The sequence below is a fragment of the Dermochelys coriacea genome, chromosome 1 (genome assembly GCF_009764565.3).
Source record: "Dermochelys coriacea isolate rDerCor1 chromosome 1, rDerCor1.pri.v4, whole genome shotgun sequence".
Classification (NCBI taxonomy): Eukaryota; Metazoa; Chordata; order Testudines; family Dermochelyidae; genus Dermochelys; species Dermochelys coriacea.
Genome location: NC_050068.2, coordinates 93,856,188 through 93,878,337, shown reverse-complemented (window position 1 = coordinate 93,878,337; position 22,150 = coordinate 93,856,188).

Genomic DNA, 22,150 nt, shown 5'->3' with positions numbered 1-22,150 from the left:
AGGTATACTTGGAGTGTGCCAGGCTGCAGTCGCTATTCCGGCTCCTCACCAATATTTTATTACGTTTTTGGTTGCACTTCTCTCCTCATCTTCTCATTTATGCACTCCCTATCCGTGGCCCCACAAAGTCACGGGATCTCCTGATCAACCTCCTCCTGGCCCTAGCTAAAATGGCCATCTATAAATCCAGAGTGAGGAGGTTGGCCGATGGAGTCTCCTGTGACTGTGGGGCCTATTTCCGATCCTCGGTCCGTTCACGTATCCGGACAGAGTTCCTCTGGGCGGCGTCCTCTGACTCCCTTGACGCCTTTGAGGAGCAGTGGGCACTGTCCAGGGTTCTCTGCTCCATGTCCCCCGTCCGGTTCCCTTTGTTTGAACCTTTGACCACACTCCTGTCCCTGTTATTTCATTAGTTGTCCCCTGGAATTTTTTGGGCATCTACGTCCAGTGGATCCCCCTTTTAGCCTGGGGGGGATCCTTTCTGGGAGGAGCTTTCTGCTTAGGTAGAGGATTGGGTGTTCCTCTTCTCCCACCATTTGCGACAGAACTGCTCCCACCCAACCTCGGAAGCATCTGTTTGTAAAACATATTTCCTGTTAAAGTCCGTGGCTATGAGTACGGGGTCATTACAGAGGGCCGTCCTAAGGTCTGTAAATGCCTCCAGTTTACCATGTCTGGACTTCGGGCCTTCACCAGGTCTGTTAGGGGACTTGCCCTAGTGGTAAAATGGGGAATAAACCATCGGTAGTAGCTTATCGCGGCTAGGAACGCATGGACCCGCTTCTTTCAGGTCGGCTGGGGCCAGTTTTGAATTGCCTCTAGCTTATTCGTTTGGGACTTCATTATGCCCCTTCCCACAATATATCCCAGGTACCTAGCCTCTGCTAGCCCTATGGCGCATTTAGCGGGATTAGCAGTGAGGCCAGCCCGCCTTAAGGTGTACAGTACTGCCTCAACTTTCTCCAAGTGGTTTCCCCAGTCTGGCGTATGGATGATGACATCATCTAGGTATGCAGCTGCATAACTAGTATGGGGGCGCAGCAGCTTATCCATGAGGCGCTGGAATGTGGCTGGGACCCCATGTTGGCCAAAAGTGAGGACGGTGTACTGGAATAGCCCATCCGGAGTTGAGAATGCTGTCTTTCTTTAGCTTCTTTGGTCAGAGGAATCTGCCAGTACCTTTTTGTCAGATCCAGTGTAGTCAAGAATAGGACACTACCCAGTCGGTCAACCAGTTGGTCGATGCATGGTATGGGGTATGCATCAAACTGGGATATTTCATTCAGTCGGCAAAAGTCATTACAGAATCTTATGGTACCCTCAGATTTAGGCACTAGAACATTTGGACTGGACCACTGACTAAGATTCTTCAATAACCCCTAATTCTAACATTTTCTTTATTTCGGCCTTGATTTCCCCTCTGTTGGCTGCTGGGATTTGGTATGGTCCCAGTGTTACCTTGGCTCCGGGGATCGTGTGGATATGGTGATAAGTCTGTCATCCGCCCTGGTTTTGTAGAGAACACATCTCTGTTGCAATCAATCATGTCGGCTGCCTCGATCTTTTGGATCGGCGTCAAGTTGGATGATATCCTCACCTGCTCGTGTAAGTTATCCTCCTGGGAAAGGGTCTCCTGCACGACTCAGCATATCTCTCGATCGTGCCAAGGTTTTAGAAGATTGATGTGGTAAATTTGCTCTGATTTCCGGCGGCCTAGCTGCCGCACCTTATAGTTCACCTCTCCCAGGGCCTTGATTATTTCGTAGGGTCCCTGCCACTGGGCCAACAGTTTACTTTCTGTTGTGGGTACCAGTACTGTCACCTGATCCCCTGGTTGGAACTGTCGAAGCTCCACTTGGTGGTTATAATGGGTTCGTTGGGTCTCCTGTGCTCTCTCCAAGTGTTCCTGTACAATGGGCGTAACTCAGGCTATCCGATCTCTCATCTGCAGTACATGCTCAAATATGCTCCTTCTGGGATTTGGCTCCTCTTCCCAGGCTTCTCTGGCTATATCCAATATGCCCCGAGGGTGGCGCCCATATAGTAATTCAAATGGAGAGAAACCCGTGGAGGCTTGCAGAACCTCCCGGATGGCGAACGTGAGGTAAGGCAATAGGGTATCCCAATCTTTCCCATCCTGGCTTACCATTTTCCTGATCATGGCCTTGAGGGTCCTATTGAACCTTTCCACAAGGCATCTGTTTGCGGGTGGTATACAGAGGTCCATAGGACTTGTACATGGAGCAATTAACAGAGATCTTTCATCAACCTGGACATGAAAGGTGTCCCTTGATCAATCAATATCTCCTTGGGTAGCCCAACCCGGGCAAAGATCTGTACTAGCTGAAATGGATGAACAACAGTCTAAATAGAGACACCAGTTGGTTGGTAAGTCCATAAGACTCGGAGCATTGTTCCCAAATAGCCAGAAGCAGAACACTGACCAACAGTAACAATATTCAGGAAATTTATTATTTGATTTCTAATCCCTGCATTCCCACTGATACAAGGTTTCAAAGCTGTTTTAGCTGAGTAACAGAATGTGTCTTGATCTAGCTATCTGGTTAATAAAGTGTTTCCTTTTTAATTTACTCATCTATATATTCAATTATTAGAGCTGGGCAGAAAAGGTCATTCTGTTCCATGGAGGAGTTCAATATTTGAAAATTTGGTTTAGTTCTGATATGGAACCAAAACTCTGGAAATACTCTGTGAAAGAAAATAGAGCCCCAGGAATGGAAGTCTTGGGGTCCCCAACTTCAAGGCAGTCATCATAGTGTGCTACTCTGGAGCCACAATTATTGGAAGCCCTGACTTCTCAATTCCAACACTGTCAGCCTGCCAGGCTACCTCAGAGACAGGGGACTCTGGGAAACCCAGGCTGCCAAAGAGCCATGGCCTCAAAGCCTGGGCTGCCCAGTAACCCACCAGAAAAGCTTCTGAAGAGCCACGTGGGTGAGCTGGCAGGAATCCAGATTTTAAAATCTGCATGGCAGACAGGATTCCATTCGAACTCAGAATATTGTCGACATAGAATCATCTCCGCAAAAGGTTTAGATTTTGATGAATTGGCAAATTCCAATGAAAAAAGCCATTTGATCAGATTTTTTCCACCCAGCTCTATTAATGATCTCTTCCTGTATTCCTGAGTTTCACTAAGTGCTGCTTGTTTACTGAGATTAACATCAAAGGTTACACCAAGAACAACATTCATGCACTTGTGGCTTAAGGGTCAAGTAACTATACCAGTGCCCCCAATATTAAAAGCCAATGGATATTTGCATTTCACTTTTGGACATGAGGATATTTGGTTCCAAGGCCCAGCAGGGGAAGATTTCTTAGACTAGGAGCTGAGACTTCAGTAGTTCCGAGGAGGGAATTTGCAACCGTTGTAGAATACAGAGGAAAAAATGAACTTCAAGTCATCCCTTAGAGCAATTAAGAATCATAGAACTGGAAGGGACATCAAGAGGTCATCATCTAGTCCAGTCTCCTATACTCAGGGCAGGATTAAGTATTATCTAGACCATCCCTGACAGGTGTTTGTCCAACCTGCCCTTAAAAATCCCCAACGATGGAGATTCCACAACCTCCCTAGGCAATGTATTCCTGTGCTTAACCACGCCAACAGTTAGGAAGTGTTTCCTAATATCCAACCTAAATCTCCTTTGCTGCAATTTAAGCCCATTGCTTCTTGTCCTATCCTCAGGAGTTAAGAACAATTTTTCCTCCCTCCCCCTTGTAACAACCTTTTATGTACCTGAAAACTGTTATGTCCCCTCTCAGTCTTCTCTTCTCCAGACTAAACAAACCCAATTTTTAAAATCTTCCCTCATAGGTCATGTTTTCTAGACCTTTAATCATTTTTGTTGCTCTTCTCTGGACTTTCTCCCATTTGTCCACATCTTTCCTGAAATGTGGCTCCCAGAACTGGACACAATACTCCAGTTAAGGTCTAATCAGTGGGGAGTAGGGTGGAAGAATAACTTCTCATGTATTGCTTACAATACTCCTGCTAATACATCCCAGAATGATGTTTGCTTTTTTGGCAACAGTGTTACACTGTTGACTCATATTTAGCTTGTGATCCACTATGACTCCCAGATCCCTTTTTGCAGTACTCCTTTCTAGGCACTCATTTCCCATTTTGTATGTGTGCAGCTGATTGTTCCTTCCGAAGTGGAGTACCTTGCATTATTGATCATCATCCTGTTTACTTCTGGACCATTTCTCCAATTTGTCCAGATCATTTTGAATTTTAATCCTATCCTCCAAAACATTTGCAACCCCTCCCAGCTTGGTATTGTCTGTAAACTTTATAAGTGTACTCTCTATGCCATTATCTAAATCATTGATGAAGAACCGGATTATTGAACAGAACCAGAACCAGAACCAATCTCTGCGGGACCCCATTAATTATGCCCTTCCAGCATGACTGTGAAATACTGATATCTGGTTGGAAAATCATTCCCAGAGAGAAGTTATGAACCCACCTTATTTTAGTTCCATCTAGGTTGTATTTCCCTAGTTTGTTTATTACCTAGAATACATTAAGCTATGCCCCCACTCTGTACTTACAAGGAACAGGCAAGGCTTGCAAATCAAACTACCATTAAAGCAATCCCCCTGACCTCCTCCCACCCCCCCCGCCCCCACCCCACAGTTTCTCATATTCTAAGATCAGAGTGAAAGCTGGCAGACTGCAATTGCTGGACACTGAGCAACAACAACAACAACAACAACAAGCAAGCTATATTGTATAATGCTGCTTGTTCGGGCTCTTCCACCTCCCTACTTGCTAGTTGGAAGAAGTTTGGTTTGATAAACAGGGAGGATAACAGCAGGAAAGTAAATTTCCCTATGGTTTGATAAACAGGGAGGATAACAGCAGGAAAGTAAATTTCTGAATAGGAATGCTGCTTAGCAATACTAGTTGTTAACTTGAAATTTTCTCTAGACACTAGGAGAACATTGTGTATTGTTTTTATACAAACAGAGCTACACTAGAGGCCAACAAAAAAGAATAAAAATAAATATGAAAACAAATGAAAACCTACTGAAAAATAAACATGGAGATTTATTTTTTTTCCTTTTCTTTCAGAGGTCAATTAATGTATGTTATTCATAGAATGTCAGTTTCATTTCATTGTGTCCTCTGGGTATCAAGTCTAAAATGTGAAGCAGCTGTTTGTTTTTTTTTGAGGACCAGTTTTAGACAGTAAATAGCCTGCAGGTAATCTACGGGGCAACTGTGTAAAAACCCCTAAGAGACTGAACACATCCATCTGCATTTGCAGAAATATTGCCCAGTTTGTCCTTGTGAAGAAACAGGAAATATGCTTGTCAATGGCATTAGAAATTTCTATTCCTGTACCACCTGTACACCCCATTTTGGGCACTGAATGTAGACTAGCATCGTCAGGAATAAGAAATGGAACACATGGAATTTGGTTTATTAAACTGTTGTGAAAGGTGTACTTATTGGAATACACAGATTATACACAACTTTAGAGTGTGGGGTTCTTACATGCAGCTATAAAATATTACCATAAAATACCTGTGAGGAAAGTGTGTATTAATTATTGCACAATACAAAACAAAGATTCAATATATTATTAAACTTCTTTCAGTATTCTTACACTGCAGGCTTTTCAGCATGAACGTACTAAGAGATGACACTCTTGAGTTTGGCTGTGAAGGGAGAGAAAACTTGAGAAAATTTTCATGAACAGTTAGCAACTCTCCAGAGGCTCTTCAGATGTTAATAGGAGGACTGGCAAGCATAACTGTTTCCACAATATGGTAAAGTAAGAACACACAGTTATATAATGCACTTCACAAAAGGTATCAGAGCCATTGTTCTAAAAAGTTATTTAGGTCTTTGGCCAAAAATCATGAGTTCCTATTAACATTATTATCTTTACTAAGGACATGTGTACAGAAAGATACTGACTTAAATGAGTTTTTGATCAGACCTCATGACGATACGAAAATTCACCACCAGAACAAGGACAAAAACCTCACATTTTCATGCTCCTCAAGCACCTATCACCTGAGCTAAAAAATTTCCTTTAGTTATTATCAGTAGAGGGCCTATGACACATACCTGAGCAGTTCTGAGTCTATCCAGTACAGGGCAATGGCGTGCACGCACACACACACACACAGGTTCACAGCGATATACGTAACCCCGACTGCATAGCTATGTTTAATGCAGTCTGAACAGCGGGTAGGTTTGGCTCTTATATTCCCCATTAATGCGAGAAGTTTACTTTTAAAATGCTCAGATCACGCATTCCCTTGGTTAAGAGTGAAAAACTTCTGGGTAACACATTCCATTATAACAGCAGCAGTGCCTTGTCTATGAGGCAGACTTTTCTATAATTGTGATCTTGTGGGGGAAAAGGAAACATATCCCCAGTGACGCTGTTGCCAGGTTGAATTTAGAACATTCTAGAGAATAAGTGGATTGATGCTGCCAATCTATTAAGAAATGTATGACTGCAGCAGACCTATCTCACTGTACCCCTTGCCAGATATTCATTTTTTTTTACTCTCTCTCTAACTAGATATTGTAAGTCTGCAAAAGTCAAATATCACCTTAAGAAGATAAGCTCAGATTTATATTACCACTGATATATAAAGTAAACCAGAAAACAGTTTAATATAGATATGTAAAAACATAGCAGACACACATTATAATCAAATCACAACAAAACCGCCCCACGTGACACACGGAGAGAAGCCCGGAGATTTCAGCCCCATTTTTTTTAAACAAGTAGTTGAGAAAGAATGATTATTTTGCTTACAGCCAACATAATTCATAAAAACCTTGGTTGTACACACAAACACACACACACACACACACACACACACACACACACAATTTAATTTTAATGTTTAAATTAAAAAGACCTATTCCAAGATTTTAGGCATCCTATTAGATCATTAAAAACTAAAATGTAGTCAACCAGACAAATGAGCATGAGCAAATGAATAGCCTCTCTTTGCAGAAAAACAGCCCATCCATGAAAATAAAAGTTTACACTGTTCAATTTTCAAAGTAGTAGTTAACCACTTTCAGGCCAGATTCTGCAGTCAGTGTTATGGGTAGGCACAAGGGTCATCATACTAACTTCAATAGGATTAGTCATATGAGTAAGGCTGCAGGATTGGACCCTTCCTAGCAGGTATTTGTCAATTAGTTCGTGAGTACAATAATATTTTTGATGGTTTTTATTTTAGTAATTCCATTTAACAAATCCTTCAGGGGTCCTCTAAACAATCTGTAGCTATAAGGCACCCCAAGATCCTGAATTATTTTCTCTGAACACAGAGAAATACTGGAAGTATCTAGTCAACAGAAAGATTCCCACTGACTTCAGTGGACATTGGATACATGGCTCAATCTTGAAGCACTGAAGTCACCAACAGTTTTGCCATTGACATGAAGAAGAACAATGATCTTGTTTGAACCTCAAATGAGACCAATATCATATCAATTACCGAACAAATAGTGCTAATGGGAATCTACTGGGCAGTTTTTTGTTTATTGCCTTATGATCATCTCAGTCATTAAAGACTTCAGGTAGAATTCAAATGTGCCTAAGGGTCAGATATTTAAAGGTATTTAGACACTGCTGTGCCTAGGCACTGCTGTGCCTAAATGCCAAAGTGCCTAAATCCCTTTTAAAGAGGAGATGTTAGGTGTTGCAATCCCCAAAATAGCTTTAAAAATGTGGGTCTATGTGATTTATGAGCACAAGTCCATTGGCTTGGGCTCCCCTAAGGCAGTTTAGGTACTTTTCACAACCTTAACTCCAAGGTAAAACCCTTTTTGTGGGGGATATAGAATAGAAGCCAACAAAAATACTGGACACCTGGCAGAAGTCCTCCAGTCATGTGAGCAATAGACCCAAGTGCCTTATTGGTGATTCAGTAGTGTCATCTGATCACTCATTTAAAACAAAACAAATCAAAACAAAAAACAAAACCACCCAGTAACCTTCAAGGAGTACACTCTGAAATACAGGATTGCATGTATTAGCTATTCCTGACAGCTTTCTTTTCCCCACCACCCATCCCTTTCCTGCTCAAATATGTTCTACATCCATAGAACATTCTTGTCCTTATTTAGATTGTACCTCTGTGGGGTAGGAAATTACTTTGGTTTTATGTTTATGAACTTCCTGTCACAATGGAGCAATGATTCTGATTGAGCATAGGCATTTTAAGAAGTCTCCAAATCAAGGCACCAAACAAAGACAGTCCAGGCCCCAAAATGATTATGAAAGTTTTGCTTGAGCAAGGGCTTTAGGACTGGGACTATAGTAGGAGCTTTATTTTTACGCAAAGAATTATAGAGTAGAAACTGGAATTCAGCACACAGTTTTCTCACTTCATCTAAATGAAGAAGAAGAAAAAAAGGGGGGGGGGAGAACAGGGGAAAGAGGAGAAAAAAATGTCTCCTTTAGTGAACATGTGAAAAATGCTCTAATGCTGAATTTGTATATGAAAAGCCTGATCTTGTCCATACAGAATTCCATCTCCTATTACATCTATAAGGTTTCATGGGTCTAGAATCCAGGCCTGCAGAGCCACCAGGGAGTTGACCTCTCCATGTTGCCATCTAGCAGCTGCTGCAGACACAAACCTTGGGACATTCCACATCAAGGGGTCTGACAGATAGCAGTCCCCGGCTCCTGATTGGCTCCCTGCCTTATATAAACCTAAGAGGGATTCCAGGAAATGTCCAGCAACAAACTGGATGCATCTGCCCTAACCATTCCTTACTCCTGAACTCCTGCTTTGACCTAAGCTTGATTTGGACTTCACCACCTGACTCAGATGCTGACCCTTGGTATTGACCCTGGCCTGGAAACTGACTATGTGCTACTCCCTGCTTTATGTTTGCCTGTGCCCTGACCCTTGGTCCTGACTGCATATGTTGGGATCCTGACAGCATCCTCCAATGTATTTTTTAATGCTCACTTAAAGAACAAAATACGCTGTGTGTGGCAGATGGGGCTGCTCAGAAGTACCTCCTATGTGACCAAATGTGGTACTGCAGGTGATCTCTGCCTTAGTCCACAAGTTTTTTTTCCTCCTGCTTGAAACAGGGTGGCCCATGCCATAAGCTCTGCATCAGTCTCTGAACAGTTAGATAATAAAATAAACCTAGAATCTGGGTGTGTCCTGTTTAAATAAAGAAACAAATCTCAAAGGCAAGCTCCAGGCTGCAGCACTTAAATGCAAGACTCTGACCCAGCCCTAGGGTTTGGGCTTACATGGAGGCAGAGCTAGAGCTCCTATTCACCCAGCTCAGATGCTGAAAAGAAGTAGGCAAGCCTTCTTAACTGACCTGCTGACTCCCGATTGGTCAGAGTTTCCTCCTAGTTGTTCTAGGCCTCTGGCGGACTGTCTTGTTGGAAGCCCAGTCCAAGTGGATTTTCCATGAGCATGGGTGTCAGGGCACAGATGCCTCTAGTAGGAAACAGAGAAGGCCTGATAGTATGATGCAATGTAATGTGCTTGTTTTCAAAAAAAAAAGTTACACAATGAACAACTGGGCGATTATGTCTTATTCCAATTGTGAAAAGTAATGAGGCACAGTTTTCTAATTATGTGAATGATTACACCTCTGACATTCATAAATCCTAGGAATCCATTTTGGCTTACATAATTATTTAATTTTAAAATTAAGTTATTTTCTTTTATATAGAAGCCAACCCTCACGTTCTTCTCTGGAGTTCCATTATTTTAGAAAGACTCCTCACTTTGCATCTGTCCAGTCTGGGATATATTCAGGATTTCATTAGCTTAATGAATCTGAAGATTTCCTTTCCTTATGTTATGGATACATAATGAATTGATGTAAGGACACATCTATAAACATAAACTGAAGAAAGGAAGTGGAATCTGTCCTTTTTCCACACAATTAAATGGGTTCTTGCTGCCTCTCAGACTGGTTCTTTTCTCTGGTATTTGGAGGCTTGTCAAAGGGGTTTTAATCAGCATACAAGGATATATTATTTTAAACTCCTTGCATTCAGTATATTTGAGATGTGCAGCCGAAAGTCTAGAATAGGAAACAAATCTTTGAACTCACTGAGCTTTGTTGCCAAGAAACAAACCTTCTGAAAAGTTAAGTGAAAGCACGCTCTTTACATATTTTGACTGTGCATTGCTCCATGACGACATAATTATGCCAAGCCATCACTTTAGAAATTTTTAGAAGACACCAGATGGTGCTTTTACAAAGAGACTTATATGTGTAACTAAACATATAGATTGTTGCATCTTGGAGATATAATAGTTAGCCATGGTCCCATTTTTTCTAGACTTTATTGCATAAACATCAGTAAAGTTTGTTTCCTGTCTGAGAGGCTTTACCTGGAAGCATTTCAACAAACCAAAAATATTATACTGTCAAAATATTGTACTTGGTTTGCATCCATAAAGAATGTAAAAATGTTTATCCATTTAAATTTTCCACAGTTACAGGAAATTATGGAGTGTCAGACAATGGGGAGGGGGAGGGTTAGCCATTTAATGACAGTAGTTGCCAGTAGTTATTGAGAATCAAAATGTTAAAACTTTATAACTGTTAAAACTACCAATTATGATCATCATGTCAAAATATATAAAGTAAATATCCTTAAATCAAACTCTAATATGCTCTGAAGCAGCGATACCCCTACTTTGCCAATCTGTACATTTTGATCATCAGTGGAAATATTTTTGTCACCAATTTTGATGAAATAGACATTTACTGATAATCTAATCCTTCAATGACTACTGATTGGAATTAAAAAGTAGAGATTGGTGGTAGGTGGCTTTGAAGTAGAGAAAGAGGCTGGCAGAGAAAGAAGCTAAAGACTCATAGAAATGTAGAAAGGAACCTCAAGAAATCATGAAGTCCAACCACTTGATCTTTGGCAGGACCAAGTAAATCTAGACCATCCTTGACAGGTGTTCAATTTGTTTTTAAAAGCTTCCAATGATGGGGACCCCACAACCTCCCTTGGAAACCTATTCTGGAGCTTAACTATTTGTATAGTTTGAAACTTTCTCCTAATATCTAAACTAAATCTCCCTTGCTTCAGATTAATCCCATTACTTCTTGTCCTACATTCAGTGGACATGGAGAATAATTGATCACCATCCTCTTTATAACAGCCCTTAAGATATTGGAAGACTCATCAGGTCACCCCTCAGTATTCTTTTCTCAAGACTAAACATGCTCAGGTTTTTTTCAACCTTTCCTCATAGGTCATGTTTTCAAAGCCTTTTAATCATTTTTGTTGCTCTCCAATTTAAACATTTTTGTTGCTTTCCAATTTGTCCCCATCTTTCCTAAAGTGTGGTGTCCAGAATTGGATGCAGATTCCAGTCGGGGCCTCAGCAGTTCAGAGTAAAGCAGGACAATTACCTCCCTTGTCTTACATACAACACTCCAGAATCATATTAGCCTTTTTTGAAGCTACATCATATTGACATCATATTCAATTTCCGATCCACTACAACCCTCAGATCCTTTTTAGCAGTACTACCACCTAGACAATTATTCTCCATTTTGTAGATGTGCATTTGATTTTTCCTTCGTAAGAGAAGTACATTTCACTTGTATTTATTGAATTTCATCTTGTTGAATTCAAACCAAATTCTCCACTTTGTCAACATCATTTAAATTTTAAACCTGTCCTCCAAAGTGCTTGCAACCCCTCCCAGCTTGATGTTATCTGCAAATTTTATAAGCACACTCTCTGCTCCATTATCCAAGTCATTAATAAAAATAGTGACACAGGACTGACCTCTGTGGGATCCCACCTGATACAGCCTTCCAATTTGACAGCAAATCATTAATAATTACTTGATAATTGAAAGTACAAATTTTCAACCAGTTGTGCACCCACCTTATAGAAAATTCATCTAGACCACATTTCTCTAGTTTGCTTATGAGAATGTCATGTGGAACTGTGTCTAAAGCCTTACTAAAATACAGGTATCTCACATCTAATGCTTCCCCCTGTCCACTAGGTCAGTAATCCTATCAAAGAAGGAAAATAAGTTGGTTTGGCATGATTTGTTCTTGACAAATCCATGCTGACTATTCTTTATAACCCTATTATCCTCCAGATGGTTACAGATTGATTGTTTAATAATTTGCTCCAGTATTTCTTCAGATATTGAGGCTGGGGTGAAGGGTCTACAATTCTCTGGATCCTCTTTGCTCCCCTTTTTAAAGATAGCTATTCTATTTGTCCTTTTCCAGTCTTTTGGGACCTCACTTATCATCCAGCAGGTCTGAAAGATAATTGCTTATGGGTCCGAGATTGATTTAGCTAGTTCCTTAAATACTCTAGGATTAATTTAATCTGGCCCTGCTGACTTGAATATATCTAACATATCTAAATATTCTTTAACCCAGTCTTTCCCTATTTTGGCTTGCATTTCTTCCCTGTGGTTGTCAATATTAACAGTGTTGAGTTTCTGGTCATCATTAACTTTTTTAGTGAAGACAAAAGAAAGACAGGGATTAAGCACCTGAGCTGTCTTGATATCATCGGTTACTAGCTCTCCTTCCACTAAGTAAAGTGCCTACACTTTCCTTCATCTCTCACTTGCTCCTAATGCATTTAAAGAATTTCTTCTATGAAGAGAGCTGGGGGAGAGGAAGAATGAGTAAGGGGTGGGGATGGGGTGAGGATATTCAAAAATACAGGGGATTTGGACTTTGAAGGAGAAGATTCATAGAACATAAAGTGGCAAAGACGTATCATCTAATGCAGTGGAGGATTGTTCCTGATGGTATCTAATTGTACTTGAGGGAACAAGAGGGAACTGTGGCCGAAAGAGGAAGAATCAAAGAAGAGTTAGATTGTACCCAGGGGTTATTATAAACAGCCTCTCCACAATGCACCTCTATACAAGGACCAGGCATAATTCAGTCCTTGAGAAGGAAATAATTTCTCCTTGAGAAGGAAATATGCTGCACTTTAGACAGTGGGGTAGTAGCAAGCATACTCCTGCTGCTCACTTGACGGTGTCTGGGTGCTCATGCTGGGACAGTACAGTTCTGTACTTTTCCCAGTGCAGCATTGCACATATCATGATTATTTTTTTTTAGCAGAAAGAAAAGATTAAAGAAAAAAAACAGAGGTCTAATGCGGAGACCTACTTGACATACTTCTGGATAGACAGACAGATGTGGTAGAGCAGAGAGAGTTGAAGGAGCAAAGGAAAGTGTATCACAGTCTTTGAAACAGATGGGTCTGTGAGAAGACAAGAAAAAAGTGAAGGATGGCACGAAGAAAAAAAACGTTATTTCTTGATAGAAATATGGAGCTCTAATATATGTCCCTTTCAGGCCACTCAAAATAAATTACTAAGTAGAGTTGTAGTGATTAGAGTTTAGCTGATTTGTACATATTTAGCCCCTTTTATTCTTGAGTTGTCCATACACACTTTACAATTTTTTTGAATGTTGTGTTTATTGAAATGATTCATGAGGGAAAGAATAGGATTAACTCTTACTCTGGCCTATATGGAGTGTTAGTTTAACACATGGGCATGTGCAGATTTGTGGAAACCTCCAATATCTGGGCATAAAAATTAAAGAATCCAAATAGATTTAAAATCGAATACTGATGCAATGTTTCTATGGATATGTCTGATATCCGAGCGTGTGTTTGCTGGGAGGGCAGGGAGAGAGCCTGAGTGAGTGTCTGATTGGCTGCTAGCCTGCAGGGGCGGGCATTAGGGTGTCTGTGTGTTTGCGTCAGGGAAGCCTGGCTGTTTAAAAATAGCCAGAGCCTCGCGAACCAGCTGAGCGGCAGCGGAGCAGCGGGGACAGCAGAGCAGCTCACAGCAGGAGTTTGCCTGGGAGTTCGCCTGGAGTGAGCCCAGTGAGGCTTACATCTTGCCAACGTCTCTGAGGAAGCTCATAGTAGGTAGGTGATATGGAAGGGGGGGGTTCAGCTGTTGTGACCTGCACTGGATGTGCCATGTTTGTCTTTCTTCCACAGGACAGAAGCGACTTTGTCTGTACAAAGTGCAAGCTGGTCTCCATATTGGAAGAGAAGATTGAAGGTCTGGAGCAACAGGTAACGACCCTGCGTTGTATACGAGAGACTGAGGATTTTCTGGACCAAACTCAGGATAGCCTTCTAGGGGCACAAAGCTCTAAAGATATAGAGCAGGTTGCACAGAGGAGCCAAGAGGCCAGTGAAGAAGCTTGGCAACATGTGACCTCCAGAAGAGGTAAGCGGAATGTCCGGGTTCCAGTAACACAGACACAGGTAACTAACCGCTTTCATGTTCTCTCCACAGGTACCATTGCGGAGAGTGGACCAGATGATATGTCTGGGGGGAGAAAGCGGAAGGAGACTCCGCTGATTGGGAGGCATGAGATGCGATGTCCTGAGGTTGGGGGTTCCACGACCACCACTCCCAAGAGGAGAAGGCGGGTGGTGGTGGTCGGGGACTCTCTCCTCCGGGGGACTGAGTCATCTATCTGCCGCCCTGACCGGGAAAACCGAGAAGTCTGCTGCTTGCCAGGGGCTAAGATTCGTGATGTGACGGAGAGACTGCCGAGACTCATCAAGCCCTCGGATCGCTACCCCTTCCTGCTTCTCCACGTGGGCACCAATGATACTGCCAAGAATGACCTTGAGCGGATCACTGCGGACTACGTGGCTCTGGGAAGAAGGATAAAGGAGTTGGAGGCGCAAGTGGTGTTCTCGTCCATCCTCCCCGTGGAAGGAAAAGGCCTGGGTAGGGACCGTCGAATCGTGGAGGTCAACGAATGGCTACGCAGGTGGTGTCGGAGAGAAGGCTTTGGATTCTTTGACCATGGGATGGTGTTCCATGAAGGAGGAGTGCTGGGCAGAGACGGGCTCCATCTTACGAAGAGAGGGAAGAACATCTTTGCCAGCAGGCTGGCTAACCTAGTGAGGAGGGCTTTAAACTAGGTTCACCGGGGGAAGGAGACCAAAGCCCTGAGGTAAGTGGGAAAGCGGGATACCGGGAGGAAGCACAGGCAGGAATGTCTGTGAGGGGAGGGCTCCTGTCTCATACTGGGAATGAGGGGCGATCAACAGGTTATCTCAAGTGCTTATATACAAATGCACAAAGCCTTGGAAACAAGCAGGGAGAACTGGAGGTCCTGGTGATGTCAAGGAATTATGACGTGATTGGAATAACAGAGACTTGGTGGGATAACTCACATGACTGGAGTACAGTCATGGATGGTTATAAACTGTTCAGGAAGGACAGGCAGGGCAGAAAAGGTGGGGGAGTAGCACTGTATGTAAGGGAGCAGTATGACTGCTCAGAGCTCCGGTACGAAACTGTGGAAAAACCTGAGTGTCTCTGGATTAAGTTTAGAAGTGTGTGCAACAAGAGTGATGTCATGGTGGGAGTCTGCTATAGACCACTGGACCAGGGGGATGAGGTGGATGAGGCTTTCTTCCGGCAACTCACGGAAGCTACTAGATCGCATGCCCTGATTCTCATGGGTGACTTTAATTTTCCTGATATCTGCTGGGAGAGCAATACAGCGGTGCATAGACAATCCAGGAAGTTTTTGGAAAGCGTAGGGGACAATTTCCTGGTGCAAGTGCTAGGGGAGCCAACTAGGGGGAGCACTTTTCTTGACCTGCTGCTCACAAACCGGGTAGAATTAGTGGGGGAAGCAAAAGTGGATGGGAATCTGGGAGGCAGTGACCATGAGTTGGTTGAGTTCAGGATCCTGACGCAGGGAAGAAAGGTAAGCAGCAGGATACGGACCCTGGACTTCAGGAAAGCAGACTTTGACTCCCTCAGGGAACAGATGGCCAGGATCCCCTGGGGGACTAACATGAAAGGGAAGGGAGTCCAGGAGAGCTGGCTGTATTTCAAGGAATCCCTGTTGAGGTTACAGGGACAAACCATCCCGATGAGTCGAAAGAATAGTAAATATGGCAGGCGACCAGCTTGGCTTAATGGTGAAATCCTAGCGGATCTTAAACATAAAAAAGAAGCTTACAAGAAGTGGAAGGTTGGACATATGACCAGGGAAGAGTATAAAAATATTGCTCGGGCATGTAGGAAAGATATCAGGAGGGCCAAATCGCACCTGGAGCTGCAGCTAGCAAGAGATGTCAAGAGTAACAAGAAGGGTTTCTTCAGGTATGTTGGCAACAAGAAGAAAGCCAAGGAAAGTGTGGGCCCCTTACTGAATGAGGGAGGCAAGCTAGTGACAGAGGATGTGGAAAAAGCTAATGTACTCAATGCTTTTTTTGCCTCTGTTTTCACTAACAAGGTCAGCTCCCAGACTGCTGTGCTGGGCATCACAAAATGGGGAAGAGATGGCCAGCCCTCTGTAGAGATAGAGGTGGTTAGGGACTATTTAGAAAAACTGGACGTGCACAAGTCCATGGGGCCGGACGAATTGCATCCGAGAGTGCTGAAGGAATTGGCGGCTGTGATTGCAGAGCCCTTGGCCATTATCTTTGAAAACTCGTGGCGAACGGGGGAAGTCCCGGATGACTGGAAAAAGGCTAATGTAGTGCCCATCTTTAAAAAAGGGAAGAAGGAGGATCCTGGGAACTACAGGCCAGTCAGCCTCACCTCAGTCCCTGGAAAAATCATGGAGCAGGTCCTCAAAGAATCAATCCTGAAGCACTTAGAGGAGAGGAAAGTGATCAGGAACAGTCAGCATGGATTCACCAAGGGAAGGTCATGCCTGACTAATCTAATCGCCTTTTATGATGAGATTACTGGTTCTGTGGATGAAGGGAAAGCAGTGGATGTATTGTTTCTTGACTTTAGCAAAGCTTTTGACACGGTCTCCCACAGCATTCTTGTCAGCAAGTTAAGGAAGTATGGGCCGGATGAATGCACTATAAGGTGGGTAGAAAGCTGGCTAGATTGTCGGGCTCAACGGGTAGTGATCAATGGCTCCATGTCTAGTTGGCAGCCGGTGTCAAGTGGAGTGCCCCAGGGGTCGGTCCTGGGGCCCGTTTTGTTCAATATCTTCATAAATGATCTGGAGGATGGTGTGGATTGCACTCTCAGCAAATTTGCGGATGATACTAAACTGGGAGGAGTGGTAGATACGCTGGAGGGGAGGGATAGGATACAGAAGGACCTAGACAAATTGGAGGATTGGGCCAAAAGAAATCTAATGAGGTTCAATAAGGATAAGTGCAGGGTCCTGCACTTAGGATGGAAGAATCCAATGCACCGCTACAGACTAGGGACCGAATGGCTCGGCAGCAGTTCTGCGGAAAAGGACCTAGGGGTGACAGTGGACGAGAAGCTGGATATGAGTCAGCAGTGTGCCCTTGTTGCCAAGAAGGCCAATGGCATTTTGGGATGTATAAGTAGGGGCATAGCGAGCAGATCGAGGGACGTGATCGTTCCCCTCTATTCGACACTGGTGAGGCCTCATCTGGAGTACTGTGTCCAGTTTTGGGCCCCACACTACAGGAAGGATGTGGATAAATTGGAAAGAGTACAACGAAGGGCAACGAAAATGATTAGGGGTCTAGAGCACATGACTTATGAGGAGAGGCTGAGGGAGCTGGGATTGTTTAGTCTGCAGAAGAGAAGAATGAGGGGGGATTTGATAGCTGCTTTCAACTACCTGAAAGGGGGTTTCAAAGAGGATGGCTCTAGACTGTTCTCAATGGTAGCAGATGACAGAACGAGGAGTAATGGTCTCAAGTTGCAATGGGGGAGGTTTAGATTGGATATTAGGAAAAACTTTTTCACTAAGAGGGTGGTGAAACACTGGAATGCGTTACCTAGGGAGGTGGTAGAATCTCCTTCCTTAGAGGTTTTTAAGGTCAGGCTTGACAAAGCCCTGGCTAGGATGATTTAACTGGGACTTGGTCCTGCTTTGAGCAGGGGGTTGGACTAGATGACCTTCTGGGGTCCCTTCCAACCCTGATATTCTATGATTCTATTCTATGATTCTATGATTCTATGATTCATGAACAGCAAACTGTTTTTGAGGATTTTCTTCATACTGAACAGAATAAAGTCTGCTAAACAAATGCCTCTAGCACAGATCATTAACATTTTTCTGTTTCCTGTGCTAACAGTATTATTGTTACTGTTGCTCTAGTATCATTTTTGCCCTAGGACATTTTACATGCATGCGGAAGGTATGCATTCCTTCTGTTTTATAAGCAGCATGACAGTTCTTGGCTTGCTGGGATCCAGGGAGGAACAGGCTAATAGCATGACTGGCAGCACTTCATTCATAAAAGTATATTTTTAAGTGATCTTTGTCTATATGGAATACAAGTGTGATTTTCATCTGCATTTGAGAGATATGGCCAATGTTGCCATTACCTTTTTCTCCTTCACAAATTCCATTGGTTCTGGAGTAGGTGACAACTTACAAACCAGCCCTTCACCTCATAATAATCTCTAATGCTTTGAAATTCAACTTTAATTTTTTGCAGCCAAGTTTTGAAAATTCTGTTGAGTTATTGGAAGAAATCTATTGGCTTGAGATATACAGGAGGGCAGACAGATGATCTAATGGTTTCTTTTGTCCTTTAAAAAAAAACTATGAAATTATATCTTCCAGCCTGCCTTGCTATCTTGGTAGAAATTAGACAGAGGGCAGCTGAAAACACACAGTTCCAACTTGATCACTCAGTAACCAGTCACTAACCTACCCTGCTTTGGGAACCTTGTTCCTAGGCCCTGAAAACAATAGCATCGTGTACTTTTTCGACAATGTACTTCTCCACAACCATTTCCACAATAAGTAGCAACATAAACCTAACTGCCGAATTCCACACAGGCCATTGTCAAACAAACAATCTTTCTGGTCTAGTTTCCTCCAAGGACAGCACATCCCTTTCCAGTTTGTTCTCAGAAAGAAATATCTGTAGGATAAACATCTTTGATGAGCAACAGGGAGTGATCTCAAGGAGGCAGTTTTGAAATCTGGAGAAAAAACCCAGACTTATGTCTCTGCTCAAGGCCCTAGATCAACATTCAGAAATCAGTACAGAGCGATCAAGCTAGGGGTCACCTTCCTGCCACAGCAACTATGGACCATCACAAACCTCACCACCTTCCGCTCTAAGTGCAAGGCACATTTCTTTGACTCTGCCTTCTCTAATGTGTGCACATGCACGCACGCACACAGAGCTATGTTGTATGCATATATATATATATTGTTTGGGAATGTTATATTATATATATAAAATAAATAACATTCCCAAACAAAATATTCCCCTGCACATACATATTCATTTTCATCCTCTTCCCAGGGGAAGAAAAGATGGTAGTCACACTGTTTAATGCACTATTGCTCAGTCACTCAGATACTAGGTGTTGGACAGAGTACAAGAACCTATTCAGAATAGAATAGCAAATCCCTTTCTTTCACCAGACCAAGAGCACAGACTAGCCATTTGCTTTCTCCTGAAGTGAATCCCCCCTTGCACAGCTGCCTGGAAGCACAAAGGCATACAATTTGCTTCCCCTGCTCCTACACAGATAAATCTAATCCCCAAAAAAGTTTTGCCATTTATTTCAAAGCAAACAAGAATACGTGCAACTCTTATGTTCAACCTTTGACTTCAAAGCCATCATAAAATTCATTCTAGATCAGGGCAGGGGTTATTTGGCTTGAACGATGAAGAAATCACTAATATCATAGTGATTGCTTCCATATGTAAAAACAATACAATGGGGTAAGGCTATTATGGAAGATTGCCTTTAATTTATCAGAGTGTATTATTGTGTGCTTGCTGCAAAAGCCCCAAGTCAAGAAGTTACTATGCTTCAGGCATAAAAACTGATGCTAAAAAAATAACAAATCATCATTTACATTTTCAATAAAACCTTTAGTGGCTTACTTATTTCTATTTTTATTGGACTGAGTTGTTAAAGGAACAAAACCAGGTGGCTTGAATAAGTCAGCAAAATTTGATATTAAGAATTAATCTGCTAAAGAACGCTGCATTAAGTCACTTTCAATGCAAGTAAAAACAGTTCAAAAGGGTGTTCAAACACAACTGGTTCAAGTCAAGTGGTCATGCTCTGCAATGTATTCAGTTAATAAACAAGAGAACTACATGGATAAGTTGTCACTCGAAAGATGGAATAAGGCAGACTGAGTCCTCATTCCTTCCTCATTGTTTTGATGTATACCAGGAACAAAAGTAGCAGTTAGCATGTTTCCATCACTGTTTCTTTCAACCTTAATCTCTTCACAGAGATTTGCTAGTGTTTTGGTTTTTGTTTGTTTTATGTTTTGAATGTCTGAACAGAGGGAAGGGAGTGGATTTGTGTATTCTGTAATCCCTGCTTTGTCAACATGTGAACATGTATATACTTTTTAAAACTCTTACTGGAACTGCAGATAGTCTCTATGGGAACATCTATGTTTGAGCCAGAAGGGATCCATGCTAGCTCTGCTCAATCTAGCATGCTAAAAATAGCAGTGTAGTCCGTGCAGCAGCCCCAGTACAAACCTGAATGGACCATGGGGCGTGTACCATTTAATGAAAGTTAGTAATACAGCAAACTTGGCATGGGAATGCAAAGTTAGGCAAAATATTGTGAAAAGTTTAAAAAAAAACCCAGAAAACGCAAATGTTAATGAACTGTACTCAGGAATTTGGCTTGTCTCCTCCAGCAGAAAGCATTTCTAGCAGCACAGTGCACTTTCAAACTATGTAAGATGATGGACAGGGAACAATGTCACCTACTTACTTACCAATGTCACTAACTGAGCCTTCTAGGTCAGGGTTCTCAAACTTCATTGCACTGTAATCCCTCTTCTGACAACAAAAACTACTACACAACCCCAGGAGAGCGGGACTGAAGCCGAAGACTGAGACTGCCTGACCCCTGCCACCCTGGGGGGCGGGGGCAAAGCCTGAGTGCCACTGCCTGAGATGGGGGGCCAAAGCCCAAGGGCTTCAGACCCAGGCAGGGAACCTGTAACATGAGCCCCACCACCCAGGGCTGAAGCCCTCAGGCTTCGACCCTGGGTGGGGGGGCTCAGGCTTCGGGCCCCAGGAAGTTTAAGCCAGCCCTGGCAACCCCATAAAATGGGGTTGTGACCCACTTTGGGGTTCCAACCCACAGTTTGAGAACCGCTGATTTGTGTGTTTCCAGGAGATCTATTCCTAGTACTGTACCAGTCTGGCCCAGCGTAGACAGATACGATAGTATCACAGCACAAGGTAACATGAATCCATTTCCTAAAAGAATGTTTAGCTTTCATTGACATTTTAGCCCTTTGGAGACAGCCAGCCAAATGAACAACAAGGGACATGGTCTGAATGTTCAGCATAGCTCCTTGGAGGAATCATTAAAATATTGACCAAGCACAACCCTAATGTCAAGTTGTATAGTGACACCTTTGGCCATTCTCCTCGTGGGGTACCACTTAATGTTTTTCTTAACCAGAGTACTCCACACACAATGGTGCGAATACCCCTTGGTTTTTATCTGTAGTTTTCTACTGAGATCTACTCATATACACACATACAGTTTCATTTATAGAGGCAGTCAGATAGGGAGGATTCGTCCGTAAAAAGTAACCAGCATGTTACACCCGAGTATTCTATGGAAGTTGAAAGTAGATTGCTCCCAGCATATTTTAGTAAGAAATGGGTGGGTAAGGATGAACACATGCAGAAAAATTCTGTTCTTATTACTGTACACCTTTGGGAATCAAACTGTGCGACTTAGAACGTAATCTTGAAGGTTCAAATATTGCTAAAAAGACTGGTCTGCATTAAAATGGATTCATGTGGCCATTTGTTGAAGTGTGTAATCTGCTTATTTCCTGTGTCTACATTACATGAGGTGACAGTTGTAATTTATTTGGATGAGGCAAGAGAGAAAGTTTGATAAAATATGGTATATTTGTATTTTTTCTGTTGGTCTTCAGCCACATTAATCTCACTTTCAGGGTCTTGATAAAGCAGCTGCTGGTGCTCTGCCTCTAATTCTATAGCTGGTAATTGCATCAGCACAGGAGCCTGAAGGGTTTATATTAACCATTATAGTCCTCAATAAGAAATACTCTTCTAATTCAAAAGGAGAACTAGCTATAAAAGTCAAAAACAACTGTTTTGGATTCTTTCTTCTTTGCAACACTACATTTCATTAAAAGTATTTGCTA